Source organism: Haliaeetus leucocephalus, unplaced genomic scaffold (assembly GCF_000737465.1).
Source record: "Haliaeetus leucocephalus isolate CR32 unplaced genomic scaffold, Haliaeetus_leucocephalus-4.0 Scaffold944, whole genome shotgun sequence".
Classification (NCBI taxonomy): Eukaryota; Metazoa; Chordata; class Aves; order Accipitriformes; family Accipitridae; genus Haliaeetus; species Haliaeetus leucocephalus.
In genome coordinates, this window is record NW_010973380.1 from 4,165,344 (window position 1) to 4,191,821 (window position 26,478).

Consider the following 26,478-nt stretch of genomic DNA (forward strand, 5'->3'; position numbering starts at 1 on the left):
CTGTCCAGCTCAAACACTGGATCGTTATCATCCTCCCACACATGTTCCCACATGTGTGTTTCTTTGGGTGGGCTGATTAACATGGTTTTAGCTAAATCCCGGGGTTTGGTTCCACCCTATGTGTGCATTGGCCCCATCCCAGAAGTTTTTATGCCCTCAGACTCAGAACCTCTGGGTGCTCTCCTGCCACCACTCTGGGTGCACAGTCTTAAGTGATGTGCTTCACAGATGCTGCTCTGCTGCATGGCATGGTGCTTCACAGATGCAACCAGGAAAGGTTAAAAAACCCCCCAAAACCCAAACAAACCAAACCAAACACCCCCCCCAAAACCCAACAAAAGCTTTTTGGCCAGAGATGGGTCAAGAGGAATCCCAGGCCAAGTGCTGTGTGGTGTCTCTGGACTTGTGGTGTTTTTTGTGGGTTTTTGTTTTGTTTTTAGTGCTGTGACCTGGGTGAAAAGAGGGACAAGAGTACATAAATGTGACCCTTTAGCTCAAAGATGAGCAGCTACTTGGTAAACCTGGCATAAGTGTAAGCTGTTCCATAGTTTAGGGTGGGTTTTCTCTGAAATGCTGCTTGTTTGGTTAAACAGCTCTTTGCTTTGCAAGAGCTGGATGGTCGGTGGGTCAGACCTGATTGCAAGAAACTGCAGTGTGAGTTTGCTGCTCCAGTGCCAGATCTGAAGGTCAAAAATGGCCCCCCCTTCCCTTGTTCCTAGTTCACCTGAATATCTGGTGGCTGAACTGTTCCTCTGCCTGCACTGATGGACAAACCTGTCTTCCTGGATTTAAGCCGATGCACTGGAAATAATGGGGAAGGACCATACTGGTTTTAGTGACCTTGTCCTGGTGAGTAAGGACGATAGAGGCCAGAGAGGAGTGCTACGAATAGATTTGGACCAGGCAAGGTGACTTGGAGGGGAGGGAGCCAATATTTGTATTGGCATTGTCCTGTGCTGCATCGAGCTGGTTGTGAGTTAAAGAAAGTAACGCTCTTGTGTCTGTCCGGCATGTGCCATTCATGTAATACCAGGTAACACTTGCTGCTCTGAACAGTCTTTCACCGTGTGCAATGATTCTTCTGTTATTCTTTTCTGGGGAGGTCCAAACCCACTTGCAAACCTGCAGCTCACTTCTGAGATTGTAGAGGAGGAGAAGTCTCTCAGAGTTTTCCATCCACTTTCATCTAATATTTAAGACGCAGCATAAAAGTTACAGTTTATGCGGTAGTACTGGGGAGTGAATTTTGTATTGATTTAAAAATAAGTCATTTTTAGCTTACTATTTTATGCATCAGAAAATGGCCTTAGCTTCAGTAAGAATGCTGTATATTATTAATATACATCATTAATTTATAGAATGCTGTATATTATTAATATAAATCATTAATTTATTCTTGGCATTGGGCTAGTAAAAGCACTTAATTTATTGCCCTGTCCTTAAAGTTGGACAAGTGAGATCTTAATAAAATCGTGATGGGGAGCAAAGCTATTTCAGAACAGAGCTGTGGTCCCACTCTTGTGTTCCTCAAACACCTCTTCCTTTGGGGGTCACTTGCATCTCCAACTGGGTCAGCACAACAGCAGTGAGTCTGGAGGTGCTGAACTTGCTGACTGGAAGCTGCAGGTCTGATTTTGGCACCCAAGCCACTTGCACAGAGGCTGGGAAACCCAAATAGTTGATAAAGCAGCTGATTTGGATTGAGGAGAAGGGATGGGGTGGGAATCCCCCTGGGACATCAGTGTCTTACCCTTGTGTTCAGGAGGGCTGGGTACAACCTGCACCCCAGCAGAGTAAGTGCATGAGCCTATGTGCGGCCAATGGGAGATGAATAGTGCTAGTGCTTCAGGCAGAACTCCAAGGCAAAGGACCTCAATTTCAGTCCGTGTTCATATGCTGGTTTATTTATAAGTTATTAAAGATGTATAAAGTGATTTTTTTGGAGCAGGCAGTGGAGCCTGTGTGTCTCTGCTTCCTACTGCATGGTCTGACTGACTGGTTACAGACTCCTACTTGCCTTCCTGTGTGCTTTTTTGTGCCTGATCCTCCCATGTTGGACACTGTAGTTATTCTATTGACATAAAAATCAAACTTTTGTAGGGTATGGTTTAGCTAAAGTGATGAGCAACACAACATATAGTTTGTTTGTTTGTTTGTTTGTTTGTTTTTAATATGCAAGGAAATGCATCCTGGTAAATTGCCACCCTTTCTATGCAGGGTGTTTCACATGACACTTTCCACCAGAATTGCTGGTAGTTGTATTCATGTTGACTGGAGATGGCTTGGTCTCCTCTGCCAGCTTTGTGGGCAAGTGGCACTCACTAATTTAAGGGCACTTTGGTTCAACTTTTCCTTGCAAAAGAGCAGCAATTTCAGCAATAGATGCATATTCCTCCCCTCTAAAATTACTTTGCTGCTCACAGCCTGCTTGCTTATGGCATACTGGAAATTAGCTGCTTTTTCACTGGTCTGCAAATGCAATTAAAAGGAGAATGTAAACAGAGGACTTATAGCATCTGAAGAGCGTACTTGTTCTTCTCTGGCAGGAATATATTTTACTCAAATGTGTGATATTGTAGCAAGACTACCTTTAAAAAAAAACAACAACAAAAACAAACAAAAAAACCACTTCATGGGCATCATGGTTCACCTGTGTTATTTGCTGAGGTCTGTTGTTGCAGAGATACTGAGGTGTAACATCTGAGTTGGACTGATGTCGCTTTCAACTATCCTGTCCTTCTTGATGTTAGTTCAAGAAATACAGCATCGTGACAGATGGCATTGTTTTAAGGTCTTGAAGAATGCACTGCGCAAAATACTGAGGAACCCTGAACCTTAGAAAAGGCATTTAGTAAATTGGTCTTTTAAAGTCTCTTTAGTCTGCTGTGTGATCCTTAGCATTGCTTACAGCTGGACATCCAACGTCTAGAGAACTGCTGCAGATGTGCCATTGGGAACAGCCAACAACAGATCACTTTAAGCTTTTAGATATATGAGGGCGCACAAGGCAAAGCATATTACAATCATGTGGTTTTATTGTTGTAAAAGAAATTGTAGTAAAAGTTATGGTAATCCCTGGTGTTCTGCTCCAAAGCCCCTTGAAGTCTGCATAATGGCTCCATTGAATTTTAGCAGCCTTTGAATCAGGTTTCCCATTGTAGGATGATACTGATCAAAACCTGGTGCTCCAAAGCTATCTTCAGAAATCTCTCTCACTGCTCTCTTCCTATTCTCCTGGCAGTTACAAGCACTGACACAACCAGCATTTAGAAAGTTTTCTTAGATCTGCTGATGAAAAGGACTGTCTAAGAGCTAGATATTATTATTCTGCCATCGTAAGTCAGGTTAGTGGGTTACAAAGCCTGTGCTACAGTGAGGAGCTTGCTGCCTTGGATGTCTGCATGAACCCATTCACCTCCACTTTTAAGGTATGATGATGGAGGTTTCCTTTTGGGGGGAAAAAGCTATTATAATGACTCTTCGACCAAGCTCAATAAGCCCCTCACCATTGCTGCTGCTTTGTCTAAATGCAAGAGGAATGCCCTAAAAGAGGTTTTTAAATTTTAAAACTTGTTGTTTTGAAGATCTTGGGTCTGTCCTGAGCAGGGTGCTGCAATAGATATGTGCAAACCCCCAGCAGTGTTTCCTCTCTGGCTGTAAGGAGTCCTCCTGCTGAGTGCAGCCACTTGTGCACGAGCAAAGGGACACATGGAAGGCACTGATTTTGTGAGGAGAGCAGTGACTTGAGATGGCCATTCACTTCCTTGATGTCCCAGTGTGGCTTTGGGTATGTCATTTAAATTTTCAGTCTCATGGTTTTCCACCTGGGAGATGGGAAGAGTAACTACTTTCCTGGACTGGCCCTGTGCAGGGTCACTCTCTCCAGCAAGGATGCTCTGCCCAGTGAGTGCAGCAGCAGATTGTTGGTGAGGAAGCAGGTTGGGGACTGCTCCATGGCTTAGAAAAAGGGGCTACAAACCTGCAGCACTGCCTTGTAGAGTTGCTACTGTCCACAAACCTGGCAGTGGTTCTCTGTATTGTGCAGTGCTTGAGCTGTTTGTGTGTAGCCTGATGGAGTGCATCTCTCTCTGTGTTTCCTTCACTGAACAGCAGGTTGTTAGCTTTTTTTTTAACTTTCTTGCTAGCGTTGCCAGTGACTTGGTGACACCTAGAAATGTGTTTTACAATTTAATTGTTCTGACAAACACCATTATTGGCTGACTGTGGAGCTCCCATCCTGCACTTGAGAAACACAGCATTGATTCAGTGTGGGTCTTCCCGAGGCTGAATTAAAAGAGCAGTGTGCCTCTGCTCACAAGCAGCAATTCCTCTCCTTGTTTAATAATGTCTGTGGGAAAATTCCTAGTGCTGAGCACAGGCTTTCTGTCTGCCTGCGTGCTGTTCAGACCATCCCAAAGGGTCCTGTTGCTAGAATGTGTCTTTGTACCATTTCTGGGGTAGTTCCTGTAGAAACTTATTAATTCCTCCCATTTTGTTTCTGTAGGGGATGGAGGTGACCTGACTGAAAGCTTTAGCTAAGTAGAAACAATTCAGACTGGCTTCATTGAATTGTCAGTTAGGTCTCAAATATGTGAATATCTGCAAAACTGGGATCTCCTTCCTAAAAATCATTATAGGTAAAAATACAGTTCATAGCAGACCTTGGTTCTCAGTTTGCTGCAATCGTGCAGCTGGGTGTGTAGAGCAGTTTGGGTATTTGGGGAATGGCCCATGATCAGCTAAATACTGTGCTGAGCTCGGCCCCTATAGAGACATGCAAACCTATAGCATCTGCCTTTTTATGTTAGAGACCTGCTGGTTAGGTAGCTCTGCACAAAATATATCCTCAGCCTGTCTGCACTGCAAGCAGACACCATGGGGGCTGCTGCTTCGGAGGACAGTATAGATGAGATGATACTGTGACTAGTTCTTTATTTACAGCTTCTCAGAGCACAGCAGACAGCATGTAATTAGAGCAATTGGCTCTAATGTTAGAGAAAGAGAAGACAACCTTGTCGATCAGTGTGTCAGAAAGGCAAGAAAGTACATGTCTGATGGGCTCTAGAAAGAGGAGATGATGCTTTTGGAGGGAAGCAGGATGTATTTGCATCTTGCTTTTATTATGGATGGAAGAGAAAATACTGTGTTAATGGGAAGATATTGAACAGCCACTAACTGAATCTTTGTAAGCTGAAAGGGTTAGGAAGAGAGTTGGCCAAAGAAATTTTTGGGAATGGGGAATGCTGAATTTGAGCACATTCTGGAACACAGAAGACAGAATGGACTGTGAAATACAGCAAACATGGTGGTGGTGCTTGTAAACAAGGTAAATGAAGCAGGATTAGCCTACAGCTGAGTGGAAGGGGTGCTTTGGCAACCCACAGGGGAGGTCACAAACTTGCTCTGAATTTTTGCAGGTAATCCCTACCTCACTCTTGTCCTTAATCCTGTAGAGAAAGAAGAGCTGCCTGTGGTCAGGAGGCAGTTGTCATGGGTTCACATCCTGATGGCTGTGTTGCTGTGCTTAGCTGGCTTGCAGCTACCGCATTTAGCAGGTCTGTGTTTGGCTGGCTGCTTCTGCAGGCTTTTGGTTTAGGATTTATCAGCACCAGAGGTGCTGTTGAACACAAAGATCCATGGATGCCTTGGAGTGTGAGGTTAGTGGAAAACATTATGTCAATGGGCCTGGTAATCTCTGGAGCAAGAAGGCAGTGAAAATGGAAAAAGATATGTTTTTATTGGGGCCTGCTAGGTGAAGGGATAGCCAGAGGGCTGAGATAACCTGAGAGCAAGAAAGTTCTTTGGGAGGGCTAGGAACTGGAGAAGGAAGAGCCTGAGTAGGATTGATTTATAGGCAGTAAAGACCTCTGTTTAGCTCATGAGCCACAGCTTTTTCTATTTGCTGTGGCTTAGCAAAGCATGGGCTTGTATTCTGGCTACTCCTGTATTTTATGTTAAATACAGAATTCAGAGGTCTGAGTAAGAACCTGTGGGCTCTACAGAAGTAAGCAAGTTGGTGCAGATCAAGTCTACAGGGTGGAAACTCCAGCACAAAGGTTGGAAGCAAGAGCAGGGCAACACAAACTGAGGACTGCAGCCCACATCAACCTGATCTTCCAGCCAGGGGTGCCACAAAACACTGAAGGCTTTCTGGGGTCTGAGCTTAGCATTTAACCTGTCCTGAGTTAAATAATCTTGATGGGGAAAGTGGGCTTCATTTCCATGGTTTGAAGTGCTGAAATCTAGGGATGGTGATAAAATACGCAGCACCCAGAAGGTGAGGGTAGTGGGACAGGGAGCTTGCAAGTAAGCCCAGAGCTTATGTGCCCAGCAGAGCTGAGGGCCTGATTTCCAATTGCCTATGCCCTGGATCTCATCAGGGTGCTGGAGTGACTCTCCTGGAGGTGGGCCAGGCTGCTTTAGCAACTCCTGAAGTCTGGGACATGAAAGCTGGCAAAAAACACAGCCCACAGCTTCCCAGTTATGGTACTGTGCTGGGTGGTGGGAGACCCCAGCCAGCTGCTGTTGGCTTGGAGCTGGATATGGGCTGGGGATCTTGTCATGGGTGCTGGTGAAATACTGTCCAATATGATAGTTTATCCTGAGATGCATTTAACAAAATCTGGCTGTGAATGTTACCCTCTTCCCCTTTGCCCTCCGACACAAGTGCCATAGAAAGGAGCAGGGGTGGGGGAGTCTCTACGACCCCAGTGCAGCAGTGGATGGGATCCCTGGATCTCCAGGCATGCAGCGAAGATGACAGCAGGTGATGTCCCCTTGGGGTGAATGTCCCTCTCTAAACTCTGCAGAGGTGTGTGGGTGCATGCAGCTCAGTTTGAGAGGCAGGGGCCAGGCAGGCAGCACCCACTGCTGCCTCTGTGCTGCGTCGTCCTTGCCTGAGAGCTCGCAAAGGCAACTTCTCTGCATGCCTGGGGAGGTGATGCTGGGGTTGCTGGGCCCTTCCCTGCAAATTAGGCTTGTGGCTTTGCCAGAAATGACATCATTTGTTAGGCAGATTTCTTCATTAGGAAGCTTTCTAATCTCAGACATGAGCAACACAGAAACCATCCCCATCCCCCAAGCACTGAGAAAGCTGAGCTGCATTGCCAGTCTCTGCAGTACGCTTTGCTTATTTATCATTCATGGCATCATGTTTGTTTTATGACAAATGAACTTAATCACGATTTTCACAGTGGAATACACAAGAAAATACCCAGGATAACCATAGCTGCAGGTACAGAAAACCAAATTTAATTTAGAAAAGATATACAGGAGCAGTCTAAGCAGCTGAAGAATTGAATTAATGTAATAAAAAGACTCAGCTATATATAATTCTTCATGTCAGAACAATAGCCCCATGAGATAGGATGGTGCTCAGATTCTGCATTAAACTTTTTCCTTATATGCTTAATGCTGAACCAAATCATTATCATTATTTGTGGCTGAAAAGTGCATTTGGGTGTTGGGAATGTTTTTTTTTCCTCAATGTTGCAAAGTGGAGGAGGGTAGGAATTGCAGATCATTTATTAATGCTCTGCTCCATTGTGGTCTTAATCTCAAACAGATGGGCCAGGATGCTCTGGCTAAAATTCAGTGTGAACATGCTGACTTGCACAGAGCTTTCCATTTCAAGTATGGCAATGCAGAGACTGGACCAGGGCACTGTGTGTGATGGTCATCCAGAAATGTGATTCTAGAAATTTTAGAGGCTGAGAGTTAATCACTTCAGCTTGGGAAAGAAAGGTGTAAGCATGTAGGTGTGTGTGCACACATAGGCACGCATACATAAGGATGTGCTTTGGAGTGTAGTTTGGTTTTGATTCTTTGATGTGGTATTTACTGTGTGGCCATGTTTGCCAGGGAAACTCTGATAACTACTTGCTTTACCCTGACAGTGCTGTATGCTTCCAATTTCTGCATAATTTCTGACCCTCTCATGATACCAGAGCAGAAATTATGATGGTTGAACCAAGAAGAACAACGCTTCAGAAACTAACCTACTGCTATCAGTGTGTTTTCATGCTACTTCAGCCAAATGAAATAATGGTGTGAGCTGTCTGCACTGAGTTAAAATGCATTTCTGTGTGTAGAAACATCATTAAAGAGTGGCTTAAAGTACATAGCACTAAAGAAGAATTTAGGACAGAAAATAGAAGAAACTTCCCAGAGCGTGGCACCAGGCATCCTAGACTCTCCATGAGATTTAATGTCAGGGTGTGGAGAGCTTTCCTTAGGAGACTAGAGAGAGTAATTTGTTCAGTCTAGCAAAATGAAAGCTCCAAGGGAATGATTGCTTCCTATAAATATTTTCAAGGGGCAAAAGCCAATGCTGACAGAAGAATTAATGGATGTAGGTTGGTGATGAATAAATTTAGGCTGGAAATTTAGGAGACTCTTAAACACTAGTCCACAACATGACTGATCCAGTTTTCTAATGGGTGTAAGGAGTCAAAAGTCAAATTGTTTTTTAAGACAGAGGTTGATGTCCTGAAAATGGGCCTGTGATATTGTTCACCATTGGGTAAGGGGATGGCTCTACTTAGTGATCCAAACATTCCCCACTTACAGCTTTACATGTTGTTGAAAACTGGCTCCTTTTCCCATGAAGTGTCTTTAAAATGTGTTGGAAAGCAGCAGGCTGCTGTGTGACTGAGCAGCTTGGCTCCAAAAGTCTGACTGCTTGGTTTAAAGGTGGTGTAGCTGGAGATAAATAAGATGGCCGTGTCTCATTTGACCCCAAAAAGTCTAGTTGAGAAGCAAGGTCATGGAGATGCAAGTCACGCTGGGGCTGGAGAGGGCAGGAGCTTACAGTGTATCACCTTGCACATCTGGGAGGCATTTACCCCACTTCCATTTTTCCTTTTGAACAGGCTACCATTCCCTTCCAGCAGCACAGGTAACTCTGCATTCCTGCCAAGTGGTAATAGGAAATAGGTTTATTTTTGAGGGCTGAAGTGCTGGTGAGGAGAAGGGACTTCAGCTATTTCCAAGGCTGGCAGCAAGCCTCAGACCTGAGATATCCAGGCTTCTTCTTTAACTGTGGTATCAAGGCAGTCTGTGTTTGAAAGCCTGCAACAGAGACCTCTCTCACATCTCAAACCCATAAGGGTTTTGTTTCTGTGTTGCCCATGCTCTGCATGGATTTGCATGGGATGGATGACAGAGGAGTATCAGAGGAGAGACTGATTCCCTTCTGGGCACTTGCATATTCTCCATTTTCTGCATCTGCATGATCCATTGAATTCACCAAGAACATGCTCCTCCAACTCTCAGGCAGCACTTCTGCACCTTCACAGCCTCTGCGGCTAAGCCACAGCCCTGCCTGGAGTTCAGCACTACTGCTGCATTTCCACCCAGCTTCACCCTCCTGACATCTCTGTGCATCTCTGGCACACTCCTCTGGCCATGGGACACAGCCCAACCCACTAACTTCATTAAAGCCATCTGTGCTGCAGTCAGGATCTCTGCAGCTCTGATCCTAGAGACTTTGGGAATGGACCAGAATTGGGGAACCTACTAGTTTTTAAGCAAGAATCTGTATCTTCTGAAAGAGTAGTGAAGGGATTTGGGAGCCTCACATCAATTTAATGAGTAGAAACGGTGCAGGCATTCACAGTCTGATGCACATTACGGATACTTTTAGTGTCTGGACTCTCAGGAACATGCATCTCTGTCATCCCAACTGCTATAAAAGACAGTTGAGTAAAGTCGGATTGCAGATGGACAAAAGTCTTATTTTGTTTTTACCTCTCATGAAAGTGAAGCTTCCAGTGCCATCTTATAAAATGTATCAATGTCCTATTTCATACATTTCCAGGTGAATATGGCTACATAATTTAGGTAATTAGTAATATAGCAGCCAAAGGGAAGGAACAGGTGGGTAAGTGGATAATTGAAAGATGCTTGCATGAGTACTGCCAAACCTTGTTTTAGTTCCTGTGTCTCAGCTCATGGCTGTCTCCAGCCACCTCCCAGGGAGGTCGACAGATGCTTTTCAGAGCAGGCTGAATGTACTGTATAGTATGGTTAAACTGCGTGCAGCCTGGAGGGGGTGCTGAGGGAGGATAGAAATGGCTTTGGGCATCTCCATGTGCTACTCCATGCAGAGCCACTCTCCCATTGTGGAGTTAGAGCAGCCTTGAGGCAGGGCTAAGTTATGCCAGGCTCAAGCAGCCCTAAAGGGAAGAAACTGGAGCTGATCTTTGGTCAGACTCAATCCCTGCCTTTCTTGCTGTCCTATCCAAGAAAGGATCAGTGGTTTATACAAACTTCTGGGTTCTTCCTCCTATAACTGGATAAATTGACCTCATCTGATGCTTATAGTGAGGTGCAGAACAGCTGTAATGTGCAGGGAGCTGGACACAACAGCTTATTTGATGGATTCAAGCACAGAGATGACATTGGGGAAGGGTTAACCTTAAATCAGCACATTTCTGCCTTAAGCTAATCCCCACCCTGCCCAATGTTTCATGCTGCAGCCATGTTAGCCAGCAATATCCCAGGCCTGCTGATGAGGATGGCAGCACAACGGCACAGAGCAAAGCCTCCTGCCTCCCTGCTCCCTCCAGTAGCAGGTCTGCTCCACCCAAGGTCCTCACACCTGATGTGGAACAAAAATAGCATCAGACTGGTGCTGCTGAACCTGTCACGGGCTATCAACCAGCAGACTGGTGCAGAGGGCATGGGATGGCCATGGTGCAAGAAGGAGCTGTCTTGGTCCAGGCAACAGGACCTGTACAACAGCTCACGTCAGCCATGTTCTTCTGCCTTTGTGCGCATGTTGCTCCTCATGCCCTTTGCTGCTCCAGGCTGGAAAAGCTCCTTCCCCACAGGAGGGCAGGTCAAATGCCCAAGCCACGCAGGGCTTGTGGCCACCACCTCCTTGTTTGCTCCCAAGCATCCTCTTCTTCGGGGCTATGTGAATATCTGAGAATAGCTCCTTGCCACAGCCTCCTCCACAGGAGCAGAGTTATTTATTCATAGGCATGGGGTTTGCTCTGATAGTCTTTCTGAATTTATTCTAAAAAGAGATTCACCTTGTGCCTGGGAAGCGCCTGGTCCTTCCTCCAAAATGGAAGCAAGAAAAGCTCCTAGTGTGATTTTGTACATGGCTAAAAATAGTGTCCCAGAAATGTATGATGGATGAACATGAACGAGGGAAGTGTACATCAAATGTAGTAACTGTCAGACTGTACATACAGACAGGTATGTGTCCACCCTAGCAGTTCTAAAATTTCTTCTGTCTCTTCTCACCCATTTCATACTTCACACTCTGCTTTCTACCTCTCTTGTCCTTTGTTCCCATGACTTTGTTTTAATTCTTCTGCATCACTCTTCTTTCATTTAATTCTCACTCTGTCTATTTCTTTCCACATCAGTGTCCTTTTCCCCCTCTGCTTTCCATGCCAGTCCCACACACCCCATCTTTTTCCCCTCTCCCAATAGTTCTCCCTGTTCTTAGCACTGAGTTCTCCCCGTTCTTCCTTTTGTCTCTGCATCCTTTTTGCTTCATTCCTCAGCTGTTTCCTTCTCATCATCACAACCAAAAATCTGTTGGGGATGCTCTGCCCACATAGTCCCTGGGGCAAGCAGGTGCCAAAGATCTCTGGTGTAATTTAGTGACCTGGTACAGAGATGGCCAAAACCTATGTGTCAGCTTAAAAGCTGACTTGAGAGCTAGCTGAAAGATGCAGAGACTGGGTAAGCTGGGCTGGGGGATGAAGCATCTTGCATCAAGGTGACCACCTATAGTTAGGATGGAAAAGCCATTTCTGTTCTCCCCATCGAAGACCAATCTGACCTTGGTCTGCAGCTTATGTGAGAACCACCTGGAGATACCCTGAGACAGGTCCAGACAAGAGATGGGGACTGTTGATACCCAAAGGCAAGGGCCTGACCTGGGTTGCCAGCATAGCGTTTGGCTTGGGAAGTGGGAGTGCAGCCCAGGGAGGTGTTTTGTTGCATCCTGGGTGTGCAGGCAGAAATATCTCACTGGAATGGCTGTTTACACTTGTCACCATGGTCAAAAGCAGGCATAAAATCCTTAAGCCTTTATCTGATGTATTTAAGTGGATGAAAATACTAAAAAGGAAGAGTCTGCCCATATGTTGTGAGTGCCTTACAGTGACAGACCTGAATGTTTATCCACATGAAGGCCCTTTCACACTGCAAAACAGTGTTAAATGGCTTCAGGGTAAATGGAAGCCGAGCTAGTAAGGGTATAAATAGCCTGTTGGAAATACTCTTCATACAGTCTCCCATCTCCAGCTTCCCTTCTCTGTCCTGTTTCCAGTTTTTAAAGGAGGAGAACATTGGTTATTGTCTTTGGACTATTTCAGATCAGGCTGGGAGCTGTGTGGACCTCAGAAGACCTTTTTGTCTTATAACCCCACAGCTGATGTGGACATCTGCTGGCCTTGCGGGCAGTAAGAGATGCAGCACCTGAGCCATGTGGCATTTGCATTAGACATCAAATGCTATTTAGAACTTCCCCAAACTTCTAATTTATTGTGGAAAGCCATTGCCTGAATTAGTTATATTTAACTACTGAAACGCAGTTTTCCTCTTGGAAGAGGAGTTTAGTGGAAGAATGTAGTGACTTGTGTTTTAGAGCAAGGTGCAGCCTGATTCTTCCTCTGTCCAGTCATCTCTGTCCATCCTCAGCCCTGTACTGGCTTAATTTCCTGTTTCCTAAGGAATGTGCACTGTTCTAACATTTAACATCAGAAAAAAAAAAGTTGTGGTTCTTTTTCATAAAAGGGAAATGTTCAGGAAGGTTTACTGCAAAATTTAATCTCTGCAGGGTCATATTCTAAATTCTTGTGAAAAATGGAGGGGAAAGGGGTTCAGACTTTCCTTGTTTGCTTGAGCTAACAAAAATACCTGTTGTCTGCATTTAAATTAGAGCATATTTTGTTAATTCACTTCTGGAAAATGTGTAAGCAAGTTGCTGTGAAGAAGCAGCTTTAAACAGCAGCTGCTTTGAACAAGCTGGGTCAGTTGGAAGTGGGGTAGACATTGCTTTTTGCACTCCACAGCTCAGTGCTGCAACCAATAGTGCTGGGGAAAGATAGGGCATGATTAATCCACTGCCTGGATCATCTGCTGTTGGAAGCTACGGGGAATGGAAAGCTGTGCAGGCAAAGATGGTTCTTACCCCAGCTGCACAACTCCTTCCAGTATATGGGATTTTGGGACAGCAATTTCTAATAATACTCAATAGGATGTTACTATAGCAACTATATGATGTGGTGAATAATTTCATGGGCTCAAATCCAAAACACTGGGAACTAAGATGGGTCTGAGCATGATTTAGGACTGCCTGTGAACTTTGGTCATATGGGTGCTATGCTGAAATGGTTGGACTTGGGAAGAAGTTAGGGAAGAAGGTAAAAGATGCTTCTCTGACTCTGAGGGGAGCTGCAGCCTGTTAGGTGCAGCTGGGGTGGGGTAGGGAAAATGAAGGTCCCCCTACATGCACCATGTTGCGCGTGCTGCCACAAGGGACCCTGATGCACTGTGCTTCCCTTTGATATTCAAAGTTTGCTGTAAACCAGATCTGACATTTAGCTTCAGGTCAAATTAAATTGATTTGACCTAGAATGATTTTTATTGGTTTGTTTTTGTGTTTCATTTAAAAAAAAAAAGGGGGGGGGGACCCATGGAAGAAAAAATCTGTTCCAGCTCAGTTCCAAGCAGAATTATTTCCCTTTAATTTTCTGTTTTGCCAAACTTCATCTGAAGTGCTAATGTACAAGAGGCAAAATTGGGCTATTGACAGTGGTGCCAGAAAAAGACATCTGGAACCCTTTCCCAGGGCAGAGCTGGAGTTCATTCCCTGCTAAGGCCCATCCAGATGTGCTGTAATGGGCAGATGGTATATGGGCACACCTTGTGCTCCCTATTCCACTCCTCTGCCCTTTTCCATCAAGAAATACACCTTGTCATGTAGCCTAATTTTATATCTTAACTTCAAGCCATTGCTCTTTTTCCTCTCATCCTCTTAAGACTGTGACTAATTCCCTCCCTTCACTTATACTGGTACCTTCAGAGTATTTATAGACTGTGATCCTGCCCTCCCCTTCCCTTCCCGTTTCCATACAATATAAATCTATCTCTGTTACTCCTTCCTCCAGACTGGTCCCAGGTATCCTGCCCTCCAGTACTTATGCCACCAGCAACTTCTGTAGCTTCTCTGCATCTTTCCATGCTTTTCCTAAATGAAGAAAACAAACTGCACAAATACCTGGCTCCTGGTTTATCTGTGCCAGAGGACAAGCTACAGATAAATAGTGGGATTATCTTCTCCCTGCCCTGCCCATCCCTATATGGGACCTTCTTTGTTTTACATTGCAGGGTTAGTCCATGAGCTCTTATTTCTTTTGCTGTTCCTGGGCTGCCTCTTGCCTCCTTTCATGTCCTGCCTGGGTACTTCGTCATGCTCGGTCTGCAGCACTGCATACACCCTTGCACTCTGGCTTCTGCCCAAGGGAAATATGCTACATCCCTGCGCATAGTGTCATCTGCTGATGCATTTACACTACCCTGGCTGAGGTTTTTAATGCAATGAATGATTAGCCAATATCTGATATTGCATGTGAAGAACTCACTCCAGGATATCTTAGTGTCTTAATTCCCCTGTTAACACTTTGCCCGTTTGACTGATTTCCTTTACATATGTTGAGTTGATTACCAGCGAGGACTGAATGCCAAAAAAAACATGAGAAGTTTAAGTTTCCTACACTCACTACTTTTCCTTGGCTTCCTAACACCAAGCTTATAGCCAAGAAGGCTATTAGATTTTTTTTTTTTTTTTTTTTTTTTTTTTAAGCAAAACCTAATGCTTAATCTTAGGTAGTAGTCATGCTCTTCCAAATGCCCTCTGGCTCACTCACTGTGGTAGACTCTCAAAATGGGCTTTTCCCCGAGGACATATTGCTTCGCTTGCCCTGAAGTTTTCTGGATGTTCCTTTCTATTGCTTTGAAAACACAGCAGAAAAACTGCTTGCCATATTTGCTTTTTCTCTTTAGACATGTTTATCGTTTTGGCACGAACCTGTAGGTGAATCAGCAGTATCTGCAGAGATGTCCTGTCCAGAACTTGATCTAGAAGCTGCTTTCTTCTCAGATGAAGCACTCTACCTGGTGTATCTGCTGGGACGGAAAGGTCCTTGTTTGTGATCATAGCTGCAAGTCTGGGTTGTGTAGCTGTCCTCCAAAAGTAGTTCATGCTAGAGCCTAAAGCAGGAGAGCTGCTGTGGATGTCATGTATTTATCCTGTCTCCCCAAGCAGGAGGACCTCTACTGAAAGCATTTAAGAGTTACTTGTGTAACTACTCTTAAAAACCTTCAGTATGTAGGATCTGAAACCTCCCCGGGCTGAATAGGAAACTATTTCAGTGCTTTCTGCCCCTTCTAAGGTCAGGATGGCAGCAAAGTCAGAGATTTTTCAGGTTTGGAGGCTTGGATATTTCTCTGGGGGAAGGGACATTCTTCAGAGGAAAATAGATGTCCCTGTGATTGAAAAGCTAAGATTTCATTGCAGCTTTTAATGGAAATCTTCCAGCAGGTGTGGGTGAGGCAGTGGTGTGCAATAACCACTCCACAAGAACTGCTTCAGCAGCACCATCGGCACACAGATGGGAGGTCAGGCAGAGGAGGAGAGCAAGGGGACAACTGTCTGCTCCTGCCTTTCACTGCAGCTTCCACAGTTACCTGGCAGCTGACCCCTCCCGGACAGGCAGCAGAGACTCTAGGAAAGCTGCACGAGGCATCATGATCTGGGTAATTATCCCCAGCTTTTCACTTGTGAAGCCAAATGCCAGGCTGTGCCGCTGAATGCAGAGAGAAGCGCCTGTCAGAGAGGTTGGTCCTGGCACTGCTGTCAAGCTGCTGCCCCCCTCCTGCTTTAATAACACACATTAATTCCAGCAAATGGTTGGTTTGAATCAAGGTTGCTCCACCACAACCTCAAAAGCTTTCTGCAGTGCAGCCTCCACTGTCTTTAAATCTGCAGAAGACTGTGATTTAACCACCAACTCTGTCTGCGGGGAGCTGGGTCCCCTTGCAAACAGCAGAGGCATGACTTTGCCTTGGCTTTCCTCTGCTCTTCCAGAAAAGTGGTGATCAGCAGCTGCCTGCCCTAGAGCAAAGCAATTGCCCCTATCCCTGCCCTGCTGGCTGCAGCGGGACAGAAGAGGGCCAGAGCCAAAGATACCCATGTCCTGGGTTTCTTTATCCCAGGAAACTGGGTGAGTCTGCAGTGCTGCCCATGGGGTTGCCTGCATGGTGTGCATGTATAGAGGGGAGAGGAGCTGCTCCTTTCCCCACAGCTTGGGGGTATCCAGGAGTGAGGAGCTTGTGGGTGACATCCAAGGTGTCTGTGAAAGGTCCCCAAAGGCAAGCCAGCCTGTTGATCAGGCCCCAGCTCACCACAGAGGTCCCACGTCACCTTTGCAAGCCTTCAGGCTTTGCAAATGGAAAGAGATGGAGAGCTGCCGAGTAAGGAAGGAGCAGGAGCTTCTCCTGGGCTTTCAGGGAGGGGGACAGTCCAACTAACCTATGTTCCCTGAAACCTTAATTATGCTTCTGCTCAAAGTACAGACTTCAGACTTGCTGGCTGGTCTCCTGGGTGGGCAAATATTTTTGGTGTCAGGTATTCATGGTCAGGAAATGGAGTGGCTTGTAGTTGTATTGGTTCTTCACTCTACTTGAGTGAAGGGTGGAATAAGTCTCTAAAAACGTCCTTCAGGGAAGTGAGATGTCTGGGGAGGATTTTTTCCTGTCTCTGGAGTAAACTCATCTTTTGCAGGGGAAGATACATAGTGGCAGGTAAATAAAGGAGAGACCTTGAAGAAAAGGACATTTATAGCATTAGTTATAGCACATATGGCCCGATCCTCCTTAAGCAGAAGCTGGAGCCAGCAGGTTGATGCTGATTTATGACTGCAGTGGCTCTGCCCCACATTCTGCACTACTTTGAGAGGTTTAACTTTTAATACACTTTTGAAACTTTTTGGTTGACTTTCAGATGCACCCTTGGTGCCCCCACCTTCTAGAAACAGAGGGAAATCACTTAACATGCAAGGAAGCTGCATTAGCACTTGGATCAGAGCCTGCTGCCTCACCTGCCTCAGCAGAACCTCCCTGTTTCTCTTTTTAAATTAAAAAAAAAAATCTTTTCTGATGTTGCTCATATTCCCTCGCTCCTCCTTGATGTTATATATTCTGGATCCTATTTGATGCTATACAGGGTCTTTTCTCCTAATGTTTTTATTGCTGCCAATAAAGGTGGTCACCAGGAGCCAGCATACACTGGTCATCTGGTCTTTCTGGCACAGGTCATGTTGCGATGGGAAAGCCTTGGGTTAAAAGAGAGTTAGATGGTGATTTTTGAGCTCTGTCTCTTTGCCTGCGTCAGCCTTGCGCCGCCGTGTCCTCTCTGACCTAGATTTCCCTGCTGTCCCTTGGGCATTAGATTTGATCCTGATTTGTGGCCAGCAATGCCTTGTCTTCAGACTCTATTTGTTGGCTCCCAGGGCCTCGTACTTCCTTCCCTGGTGACAGTTTTATGCAGGTGTAACTCTAGTGCCTTTGGTGGAGTCACTCCTGATTTACCCCAGCCCTCAGTGCCTGACAGCTGGTTTTCTCCCTGAATTACCGTGCCTGACACATCGCTGTAGGTGTTATGCATCGTCACAAAATTAATTTTCCTCTCGAGAGCCCTCAGTGATTTCAGCTGAACTTCATGGCTATTGTTGCTCTGTCTCCCTGGAAGATTCATGCCACTGGGGTAGCTTCAATCTTCGGGGATGGGGAGCCAAGTGCAAAGCGACCCTTTCTTCCTTTTTTCTCAATTTTTAATAGCTGGATTTCCATGAGGTGTTGCGGTCAGGTGGCATAGAGAAAACTCAGCAGTCCCTTCCACATGTGCATCAGACTCTTGCTCAAAGACTTGTATTTCAGTAGAAGCCCTTCTCCAATACTGGCTTCTACCTCCCTGCTGCTAAGCCCTCTCTCCCTGGGTGTGGAAGAGCCTGAAGCTGTAGGGCAATGATTTCTGTCCCAGGTTTATCGCAGCATCAAGAGCAGCTGGCGTTGGCATTTTTCTCTTTTCCAGGCTGAGTTTGAATCTGCAGCTGAGCGGCTGTGGATTGCCTTACAGCAATCATGCGAAGCTGAATTTTTAAGTAACTGGGATGCAGCAAAGGTGGGGCTGGATGTGCAGGAGGTGCCTGTGGCAGAGCCCTGGGATGGAGGCTGGGCAGGGGAAGAAGGTGTTTCTGCAGGGGGTTTTGAAAGACAACCTGGTCTGAGTTTGGAGAGTGACAGAGTTTGGGGGTAAAAACAGTGAATAGCTGAAGTTCCTAAATCATGTTTGAAATGGGATTTAGGTATTTTAGAACTTAAAGGTGAATGACACTTAGCCAAACACATCCAGATTTTGTGAGACACTTCGGTGTCTAGTGCTTTAAAGAGAGTTAGGCCCCATTTCAAGTCATTGAAAAGAATGATTTAGGTGCTAATACATTTAGTGCTTGGAGTGGTACTCAGTGGAGTTTGATCATTCTAGGGGAAATGTGACTACAGTGAAATAGGAATGAATTATTCTCATAAGCGGGGTTTAATTATCCTTAGCAAAATGCATTTGATAGCATTTCAGGCAGTACCTTAGTGTCGCTGAACCCTACCGGCCAGCCATGTTACTTATATCACAGGAGTGAAAACCTGCATTTTTCCTGAACCAGACTTTTGTTAAAACTTACTAAATGATATTTGTATCCTTTTCTGATAATTATGAAAATCTGCTGCAGCTGCATTTCTAGCAGGAGCATTTGCAACTTTATGCACATTTCAAACAGTTCTTGTGCTCCTCTCAGGGCTTGTTTTTCAGTGTTCCTGATTTTTTCATGCTGTCTAGAGTACTGGGGGGGCTGTCATGGACCTTAAACCAGGGTTTTACTGCCAGGTCAAACTGGAGCTCTCTGAGACCATTTATTGAAGCAGAAAGCCTAGAGGGCATGTGGGGGTGGGAACTGCTGAATCATTTACTATGGGTTCACTTTCCACACTGGCTGGTTGGCTTTGGGGAACCTGCTGAACATCCCCTGTCAGATGCCATGAGCTCTGTGAATGTCCGTGGGAGCTGAGGCCGTTCAGCATCACCAAACCAAGGTCCACTCCTCTCTTTGACTTGGCTTGGTCCAGGGTGCACCATGACACCCACAGTGCCTACTGAGCAGCAGCAAAAAGATGGACCCTGGTATCTTTTCAGAGTGGTGCTGGCAGGGAGACGATAGCTCTTGTGGTGCAGAGTCCACAACAAAAAAAAAAGATGCTGTTAATAGTCTGCCGGGATGATGGTGCCGGCAGCGCAGTGCGTCCTGCGTTCCCAAGAGTGGATCTGTCTTAACCTTATTAAAAGCTCGTCAGTGTTTCTTACACATCCCTCCTGCAGACAGGGCTGCAGTACTCAGCAGCTGAGCCAGGACCTGATCCGTGCCTGTCCAGTTTTCGGAAGAAATAAGAAGTCAGCTGGGGCAACAGGAGAACCCCCCAGGCAGGGTCTTGGGAAGCCACATGGAAGAACCACGCTTTGGCATAACATGACGGTGTCCTGGCACCAGCTGCTGGGGGGAGTGTCTCAACCAGGCAGCCCCCAAACTGAAATTCCTAAAAGTGTTAGGGCATCCTGGGGTTGGATCCTGAAAGATATTTGTCCCCTGCTCTAGCCTCTGTACTTACCAGGAGGTGGTGAGTTCATAAAGGATGTTCATCCTCAGAAGCCAAGGGTTTTGGGGGACTGGGATCCCAGCTGACCCCCACATATATTTAGCACATGGAGGACTGAAATGGGGAAGCCCTGGAACTGGAAGCTGCAATGCCTGCTTGTAATACACAACTAAAGCTCTGGGGCTGGAGGTTGTAGTAACTCATATCCTCTGCATATTGATCTGCAGAAGGGGTTTTACATGCATCAAAGCATATCATTGACTTGCTTGAGTTTAGGACTTGCTCTCCATCTCAGGCGGGATGAATCAGAAGTCACTCCAATGAAGTCAATGGAGTAACTGCTGTGTAAAGAGAATTCCCCCCCCCCATCCTTTTGCCCTCCTACCTGTGCAGGAGGCAGCACCAGCCTCTCTGCATGGCAGCGTTTCCTCTGGCTGCTGTGGGATCTGGAGGGGAAGGATGAATAACTTGCACAGCTGATGCACTGACTCATTCCTGTCCCCAGGAGCTAAGGCGCAGAGCTGTCAGCTGCTCTGAGACAGCGGGAAGCAGCCTTCTTGCTGTTCTGAGTTTCCCCAACACATTCAGGACCCATGCAGAGAGCCAGGGGGAAATAATAGAGTAGGAGCGTGTATCCTTCTGATACATCCAATTTTCTTATAGCATCTATTGTGCAAATGAATCTCAAAATGACTTTCAGAGTATGGCCATATACTTCATATTTGTGAGTGCTGTGACTTGCGGAGTTATATCTTTCCTGCAGCCAGCAACGTGAGAGTTCTGGAGGAAAAGAAGTTGCTAACCTGTAAAGTGGGTTTGCAAATCCTGAGCTAAAACAAAGAGCACCATCTCCTGGCAGCTGGGAATAGCTGGCACTGCTACCAGGGATGCATGCCTGGTGCAGTTCTCTTGCAAGCAGCTTGCTGCTCTCTGCATCTAACCTATAGCATCTGGAGGTAGTATAGCTCAGGGCTGACAGCTGGCTCTGGCTATTGAGAAAGGCTAATCCCGGGGAGACTGAGAGCTGATGTAGTGGTGTTATCCACAACATGGTGATGCCTGCACTTGGCATGAGAGGTCTCAGCTGTTTGGGTTTCAAACTCTTCTTGAGCTGACACACAAGTGCTCAGGTAAGTACTTTTGAGGTTTGCATGGATATTGAAATGTCTTAGGTTAGAAAATTAATGGAGAAGGGTCTTGCAAAATTGAGAGCATGGCTTCCAAGTGGTACCCTCAAATACCCCTGGGGGTAGCCAGCCTACTTTGAAGCATTGTGTGATTTGGCATGGGGCTCAGAGATGTCTCTGCCATTCATGCAAGCTGCCCTTGCCGCTTCTGGGAGTGGTACTAGCAAAGGACGTTTGGAAATCTGCGGAGCTTTCCTGAGGTTTGAGTTGGACTTGAAATCGAGCAGAGAGGAAGAAACAGCTTGGTCTGGATCTAAGACAACAGGGTGTGCTTTGAATTTGCAGATAGGCTTGGGATTTCTGTCCATCTGGGTACTGTAAAGAGATGTGGAAACGTGATAAAACACTGAACATCTGTATAAAGATGTATATGACTACAGATGAGATCATAGTAAGGCAATATAATGTGAGTTTCAAAAAGGAAGGTAACTGAGTTGGGAGACTAAACAGAAACAGTGAGACATCATATATAAGGGTCAAAAGAACAGAAGTAAAAAGTCTTTCCCTTTTTTAAGGATAAGTTAGGAATAAGAAGCAGCCAAGGTCCAGCATAGGCTTTTTGCTAGTGGCTGATGACAAAATTGTAAATTTGGTACAGAAAAGGCAGGATGTTTAGTAGCTACTTTTGTTGTGTATTTGGAAGCAAGCAGGAAGATGCATCTATCTGGTGGTCATGGATGACCAATAAAAATGAAGGAGAGGCTGGAATGTAAGCTGCTGATGTGGGGCTGGGAAACATGGTCTGTGCTGGTCATCAGAGAGGACCCGAGCTGTGGTTTGATCTCCAGATACAGATGTTTAGGTAGTGGCAAGGTCTGGGCAATAGGACTCTCCTGCATCACTGTCAGGTGCAATGGAATGCCATGATGGCTCCTTGGATTTAGACAGTCAGCCTTGCTATGAAATCAGCCTTTCTAGGCAAGAGGGTAATTATGAAATAAAAAGCTTGGCAAAGTGCTCAACGACCTCCTTGAGTCTTTAAGACAACATAGGATATCTTTTTAAGAACCAGGCTTTAGTCTGAGTGCTGAAAGAAAGTCACTGCATATCCCTGAGCTCTGTAGTGCCTTCAGGAGTCTTGGATCAGAGCAAAGTTGCTGTGCCAGAAAATGCTCGTTGCTCAGTTTTGGCCTCTTTGTTACCTAAAGTCTCTGGATGACGCTGGGAGTGCCATGTGGCCTGAGAGACCCTCTAGCATCATTTGGAGCCAGTCAAACAAGAGTACTCCCCTCGTTTATGGGCCTTTGTTCATTATTATCTCTAGTCCATAAATTACCGCAAGTCAGGGACTGTCCAAAGAGGACAAGGTGGATCTTGTCGCCAGGAAGTTGTGATCTGCGTGGACACGGGAGATAACTGGGGACACCCTGTTCCTGGGAGCTACCAGCCCTGCAGAACTGGGGTAGCTGGTAACGGCTCCTAAGGCTTAGTATCCAAAGCAAAAGTCAGAGCCAACTATTTAAAAGACTTACAGGAATTTGCTGGAAGCGGCTTGCTCACACTATTCTGCTTTTGTCTGAAAAGGTCACTGAAACCTTGATTCCTCCAGTTGCAACCAAAGATCCTTCCTCTTCTCAGCGCAGCTCCAGGCTGTAAAAATAGCATCATCTAATTAAAGATTAGTTCCCCCCCCCTTCTGAAAAATTAATAATTCTGACCGAATCACTGACATAAAATAAATACTGAACCTCACATTGCGGGGTTGCCAGCGTTCTGCAGAACTGAAATTTCATGTCCTTCTGTGTCAGTCTGTCTGTGCCATTGAAGGTCACCAGAGTTGCATGTGAAGATTAAGAAAGGCAGGTTAACGTGGAAACTGGTTATTTTGTTGAAAGTTGAACACAATATTCTGAAGTGATCAATTTTAAGAACACTGAGCATACTCTAGTTGAGGAAAAAAAAAAGGCAGTTTTATTTAAATTGGCTCTTTTTCTTGTCTATCATCCTCAGCTAACTTTTGATTTCCTCTTCCAGTGTACTGCAGCAGTTCAGCTTGCATTGATACAAATTGGGCTTCAGCTGCCTTTCTTAAGAGTTACTCTGCATGGAACCAATGATTTCTAAATTATTTCCTGTGTCAATTGCTAAACAGCTCTAAATTCAGTGCTGTAGGAGAGGATTTCTGGAGCATTCACTTAGTTATTCTGAGGAAACAAAACAGTCATTTTCAATTTTTTTTTCCTTTACTGCTGATGAAAACACATGTAACTTGCTGCGCATCTCAGCTGTGCTTGAATGATTGAATCAGACCCATTACTTCTTAGCTGGTCACAGGAAGTGAAATTATTTCCCGAGGGCTCATATTACAAGAAAGCATGACTGCTGCTCTCAAGTGCTGAATAGTTTTGCTTTACCTGAATTGGCAGGCAAGTTTTTGGGCACATTTGAGGGAAATCCAGATTAAAAAAACCAAGCCTTTGTAACAAGGATAAATTCAGATCTGATACTGCCCTCAGTTACCAGTGCTATTCAAGGCTTCTCCTTCCCACGGATATTGAACTAAATAAACTTAAAGTCAGAGAGGGCATTGCTTAATCACCAGGCTCTGAATACACTATTCTTCAGCAAAAATCTGCTCAGCTATTATAGGTTTCCATGTCTTTAATAGCCAGCCTAATAGCTGATAGATTCACACTTCCCAAATAAGAGGCAGTTTTACCAATGGCTTTAAATCATTCCCTGTGGAAATAGAGTTGCATTAAATCCTAGTAATTAGGCAATTTCAGCTGTCTTCAGTGCTTTTGACTCTGCGGTTGCCTTGAGATTTGGGATCCCTCTATGTCCTGCTAATGTGAACCTTCTCTCTACTCACACATGCACATGGACATGCTCGCACACCCTTTAACTCTTTGTCGTCCTCCTGAACCCCAGTAAGAAATGCATTTTCTGGTTTCATTGTTATTTGCAAAACCACTGCAGAAAGAAAAAAAAAAAAAGGTTTATGATCGACAGTGAGTCCATTTTAAATCAGCTCTTGTGTTAACATCTGCTACAGCATTGCTTTTGTACTATTTGAAAATGTGAAGTGATGTTTCTGTCCATGACTATTTCAGGGTTATTTTTTCTTTCTGTTGATGAATAACATAAAGAATAGGATGATATTTTCCTAGGCTCTCTTCACCACAGTGGTTCTCCTGCGAGCTTTCCTGGGTTGCTATAACTCCTGCTATGCACCTGACACAAATGCATTAGAAACCCTTTCACTGCTCTATTGATCAGCATTACTAAGTGCTGCAAATTCATGTGCATCTGGCTTGCATATACAGTGGACAAAGCAGAAATGAATGCTGCAAACAGCATCCATGAATATTGGTTTGATGGTGACTTCAATTTCCTTTGACTATGTTTGTGCTCTCTCTTTACTAGCAATAGTGGGATGTTTGTAGAAACAGATTTTTTGCTCACTGATGGTGTTGTGACGGTGTATTTTTCATGAGCACCCAGAGCAGAAAGTACTGCTCAGCCATCTTGAGCTCGTTCAAAGCCACTCAGAATCAATGAGACTTTTCTAGTGAATTCGGTGGGCTTTGGATCAGGCCCAGTAGGCACCGAGGAATCATCTAATGAAAGAGCAGCCCTGAAACCCCGTGATTTAGACAGCCACTCACCCAGCACAAATAGTAAATTACAAACAGCAGATACTGGCAGCAACAGGCATGAATAGTCCGTAGTCAGCAATTCACAGCCCGAAATATGTTGGCATAAACAATGCATCAGATAATTCCAGCTAACCAACACATTTGTGAAAATCCAAGCCTGTTTATTGATAATTTTCAAAAAGGCAAGTTCAGCAAGAAAAATATTTGCAAGAAAAAGAACCTATCCCTTTTTGCTTACTGATCATTTAGAAATGTTTTTTGGGTATGAGCTGTCTTTGCGAGGTACTGGATGATGTCAGGTAGGACCAGATGTGGGTGCTGGGCAGCCCAGCTTAGCCCTCTCTCTGCTTCATTTTCACTGTGGTTTTCTGCTTAGGCTCTGTTCTCATGTACCTTTGCTGATGAGACTGAGTCATTTGGAGCAGTGAGGATGAGAGCTGCCTGCAGCGAGGTACAAAAGGATCTTCCGGCCCCGAGTGAGCTGGCAGGGAAGTAGAAGATGAAATTTAGAGTAGATAAATGTAAAGTTACACAGGTAGAGAGGAAAAAAAAGTGCCAGACTCACACGCAGCGACCCTGACCACTCTGAAACAGGATCTTGGCTTGATCATAAAAATTTCTATGAAAAGTTCTATGCAGTGCTCCATAGTGGTGAGAAGAGCAAACTAAAAGCCAGGAATAACTGGGAATGGTGATGATAATTTTTCCCCTGCTAGCTACAGCACCCCTTGCTCTGTGCTCTCGTATGGCAAAGGCAGCTGCTGTGAATCCCTGGCCACGGGCTCTCAGGGTGTGGGGATGGAGCTGCTGTCAGCATCGTGTGTGCAGTAGCAGATTAGCGGTGAGGGCTGGTGGGCAGCACCCGCAGTCAGTGAGGATGGACACACAGGAGCAGGTAGCATAGCTAGGCTGAAAAGCAAAGTGTGGCACTTTGGGGTTGCTTTTTCCCTATGCTGCTAAGTTTCCCTTGTAAAAGGAGGAGCATACTGTTCCCACCCTAAAGGTGGCCTAGGGAAGAGAATTTGCTTGCAAGTCATCATAGTACCAACTGATGCAAAAATATCGTGAGGAAAATGGTCATTCTGCCTTTGTGCAGGGCTTGGGTTGTGCATGTAAAATCCGGCAAAGTTTTGCAGTAAAACAAAGTCTGCTGCTACACACTGAACAGTGTTAAGGGGAAAAGAAATTGCTTCAGGACTCACTAAATGAGCTGCACATGCCTAATGCATGGAGGGCTGTGGGAAAAAATAGTTGCGATGGTATCATTATGTGTGTGCAAGGAGAAAGAAAATAACCAAATGCAAGTAGCTCAGGAGCTTTCACACTGACATTTCCCAGCTTCCGGCTTTGCAGCTGCAGCAATGTCCCTTTAATATTACTGTTAAGTTTGCATTGTGCATGGTAGCCCAGGTCTGGGCACATGTGGAGCAGGTCAGGAGCCCCACATCCCTTGCAGGGTGGTGAGCAGAGGTCGGAGAAAGGCAGCCAGCCTCGGCGATGCAGCATGCATCAGTGCACAAGCAGTTAAGAGGCGACTGCCTTCCTATAGGCACCAGCTCCTGCAGACATTAGCTTTGTTCCTCTACATACCCGTTCCCTCAGCCCCTATAAAAATTTGTCTCGCCACATCCTGCCTCCCTCATGGGAGATCTTGCTGTTCTCATCATCGAGCTGTGCTTTATATTAATGCTGCAAATAGAGAGTGGCCATTGTTTGTAATTTAATTAGCGTCATCCACAGGCACTTAAAGCTTGACAGCGGGAATTAGAAGTACTGTACGAAAATGATGCATGGGCGTGGGTAGAGGTTTAACTGCTTTCATGCCAGCATGTTTTGTAGATGATGCACACAGGATACAGCTTTCTGGGCACATGGAAATCACTAAATGAGGATGTTTAGTCTCTGCCCTGGTGTTTCACAAATTTAGGGTGGCTACTTTTAAAAGAGCAAATGAAACCTAA

At 45.3% G+C, this 26,478-nt stretch overlaps 1 protein-coding gene across 1 annotated transcript in view; it reads left to right on the forward strand.

The window, feature by feature from the left end:
* RTN1 (reticulon 1) overlaps nt 1-26,478 on the forward strand; it is a 122,075-nt gene that overhangs the window by 41,457 nt on the left and 54,140 nt on the right. The window lies entirely within an intron of this gene.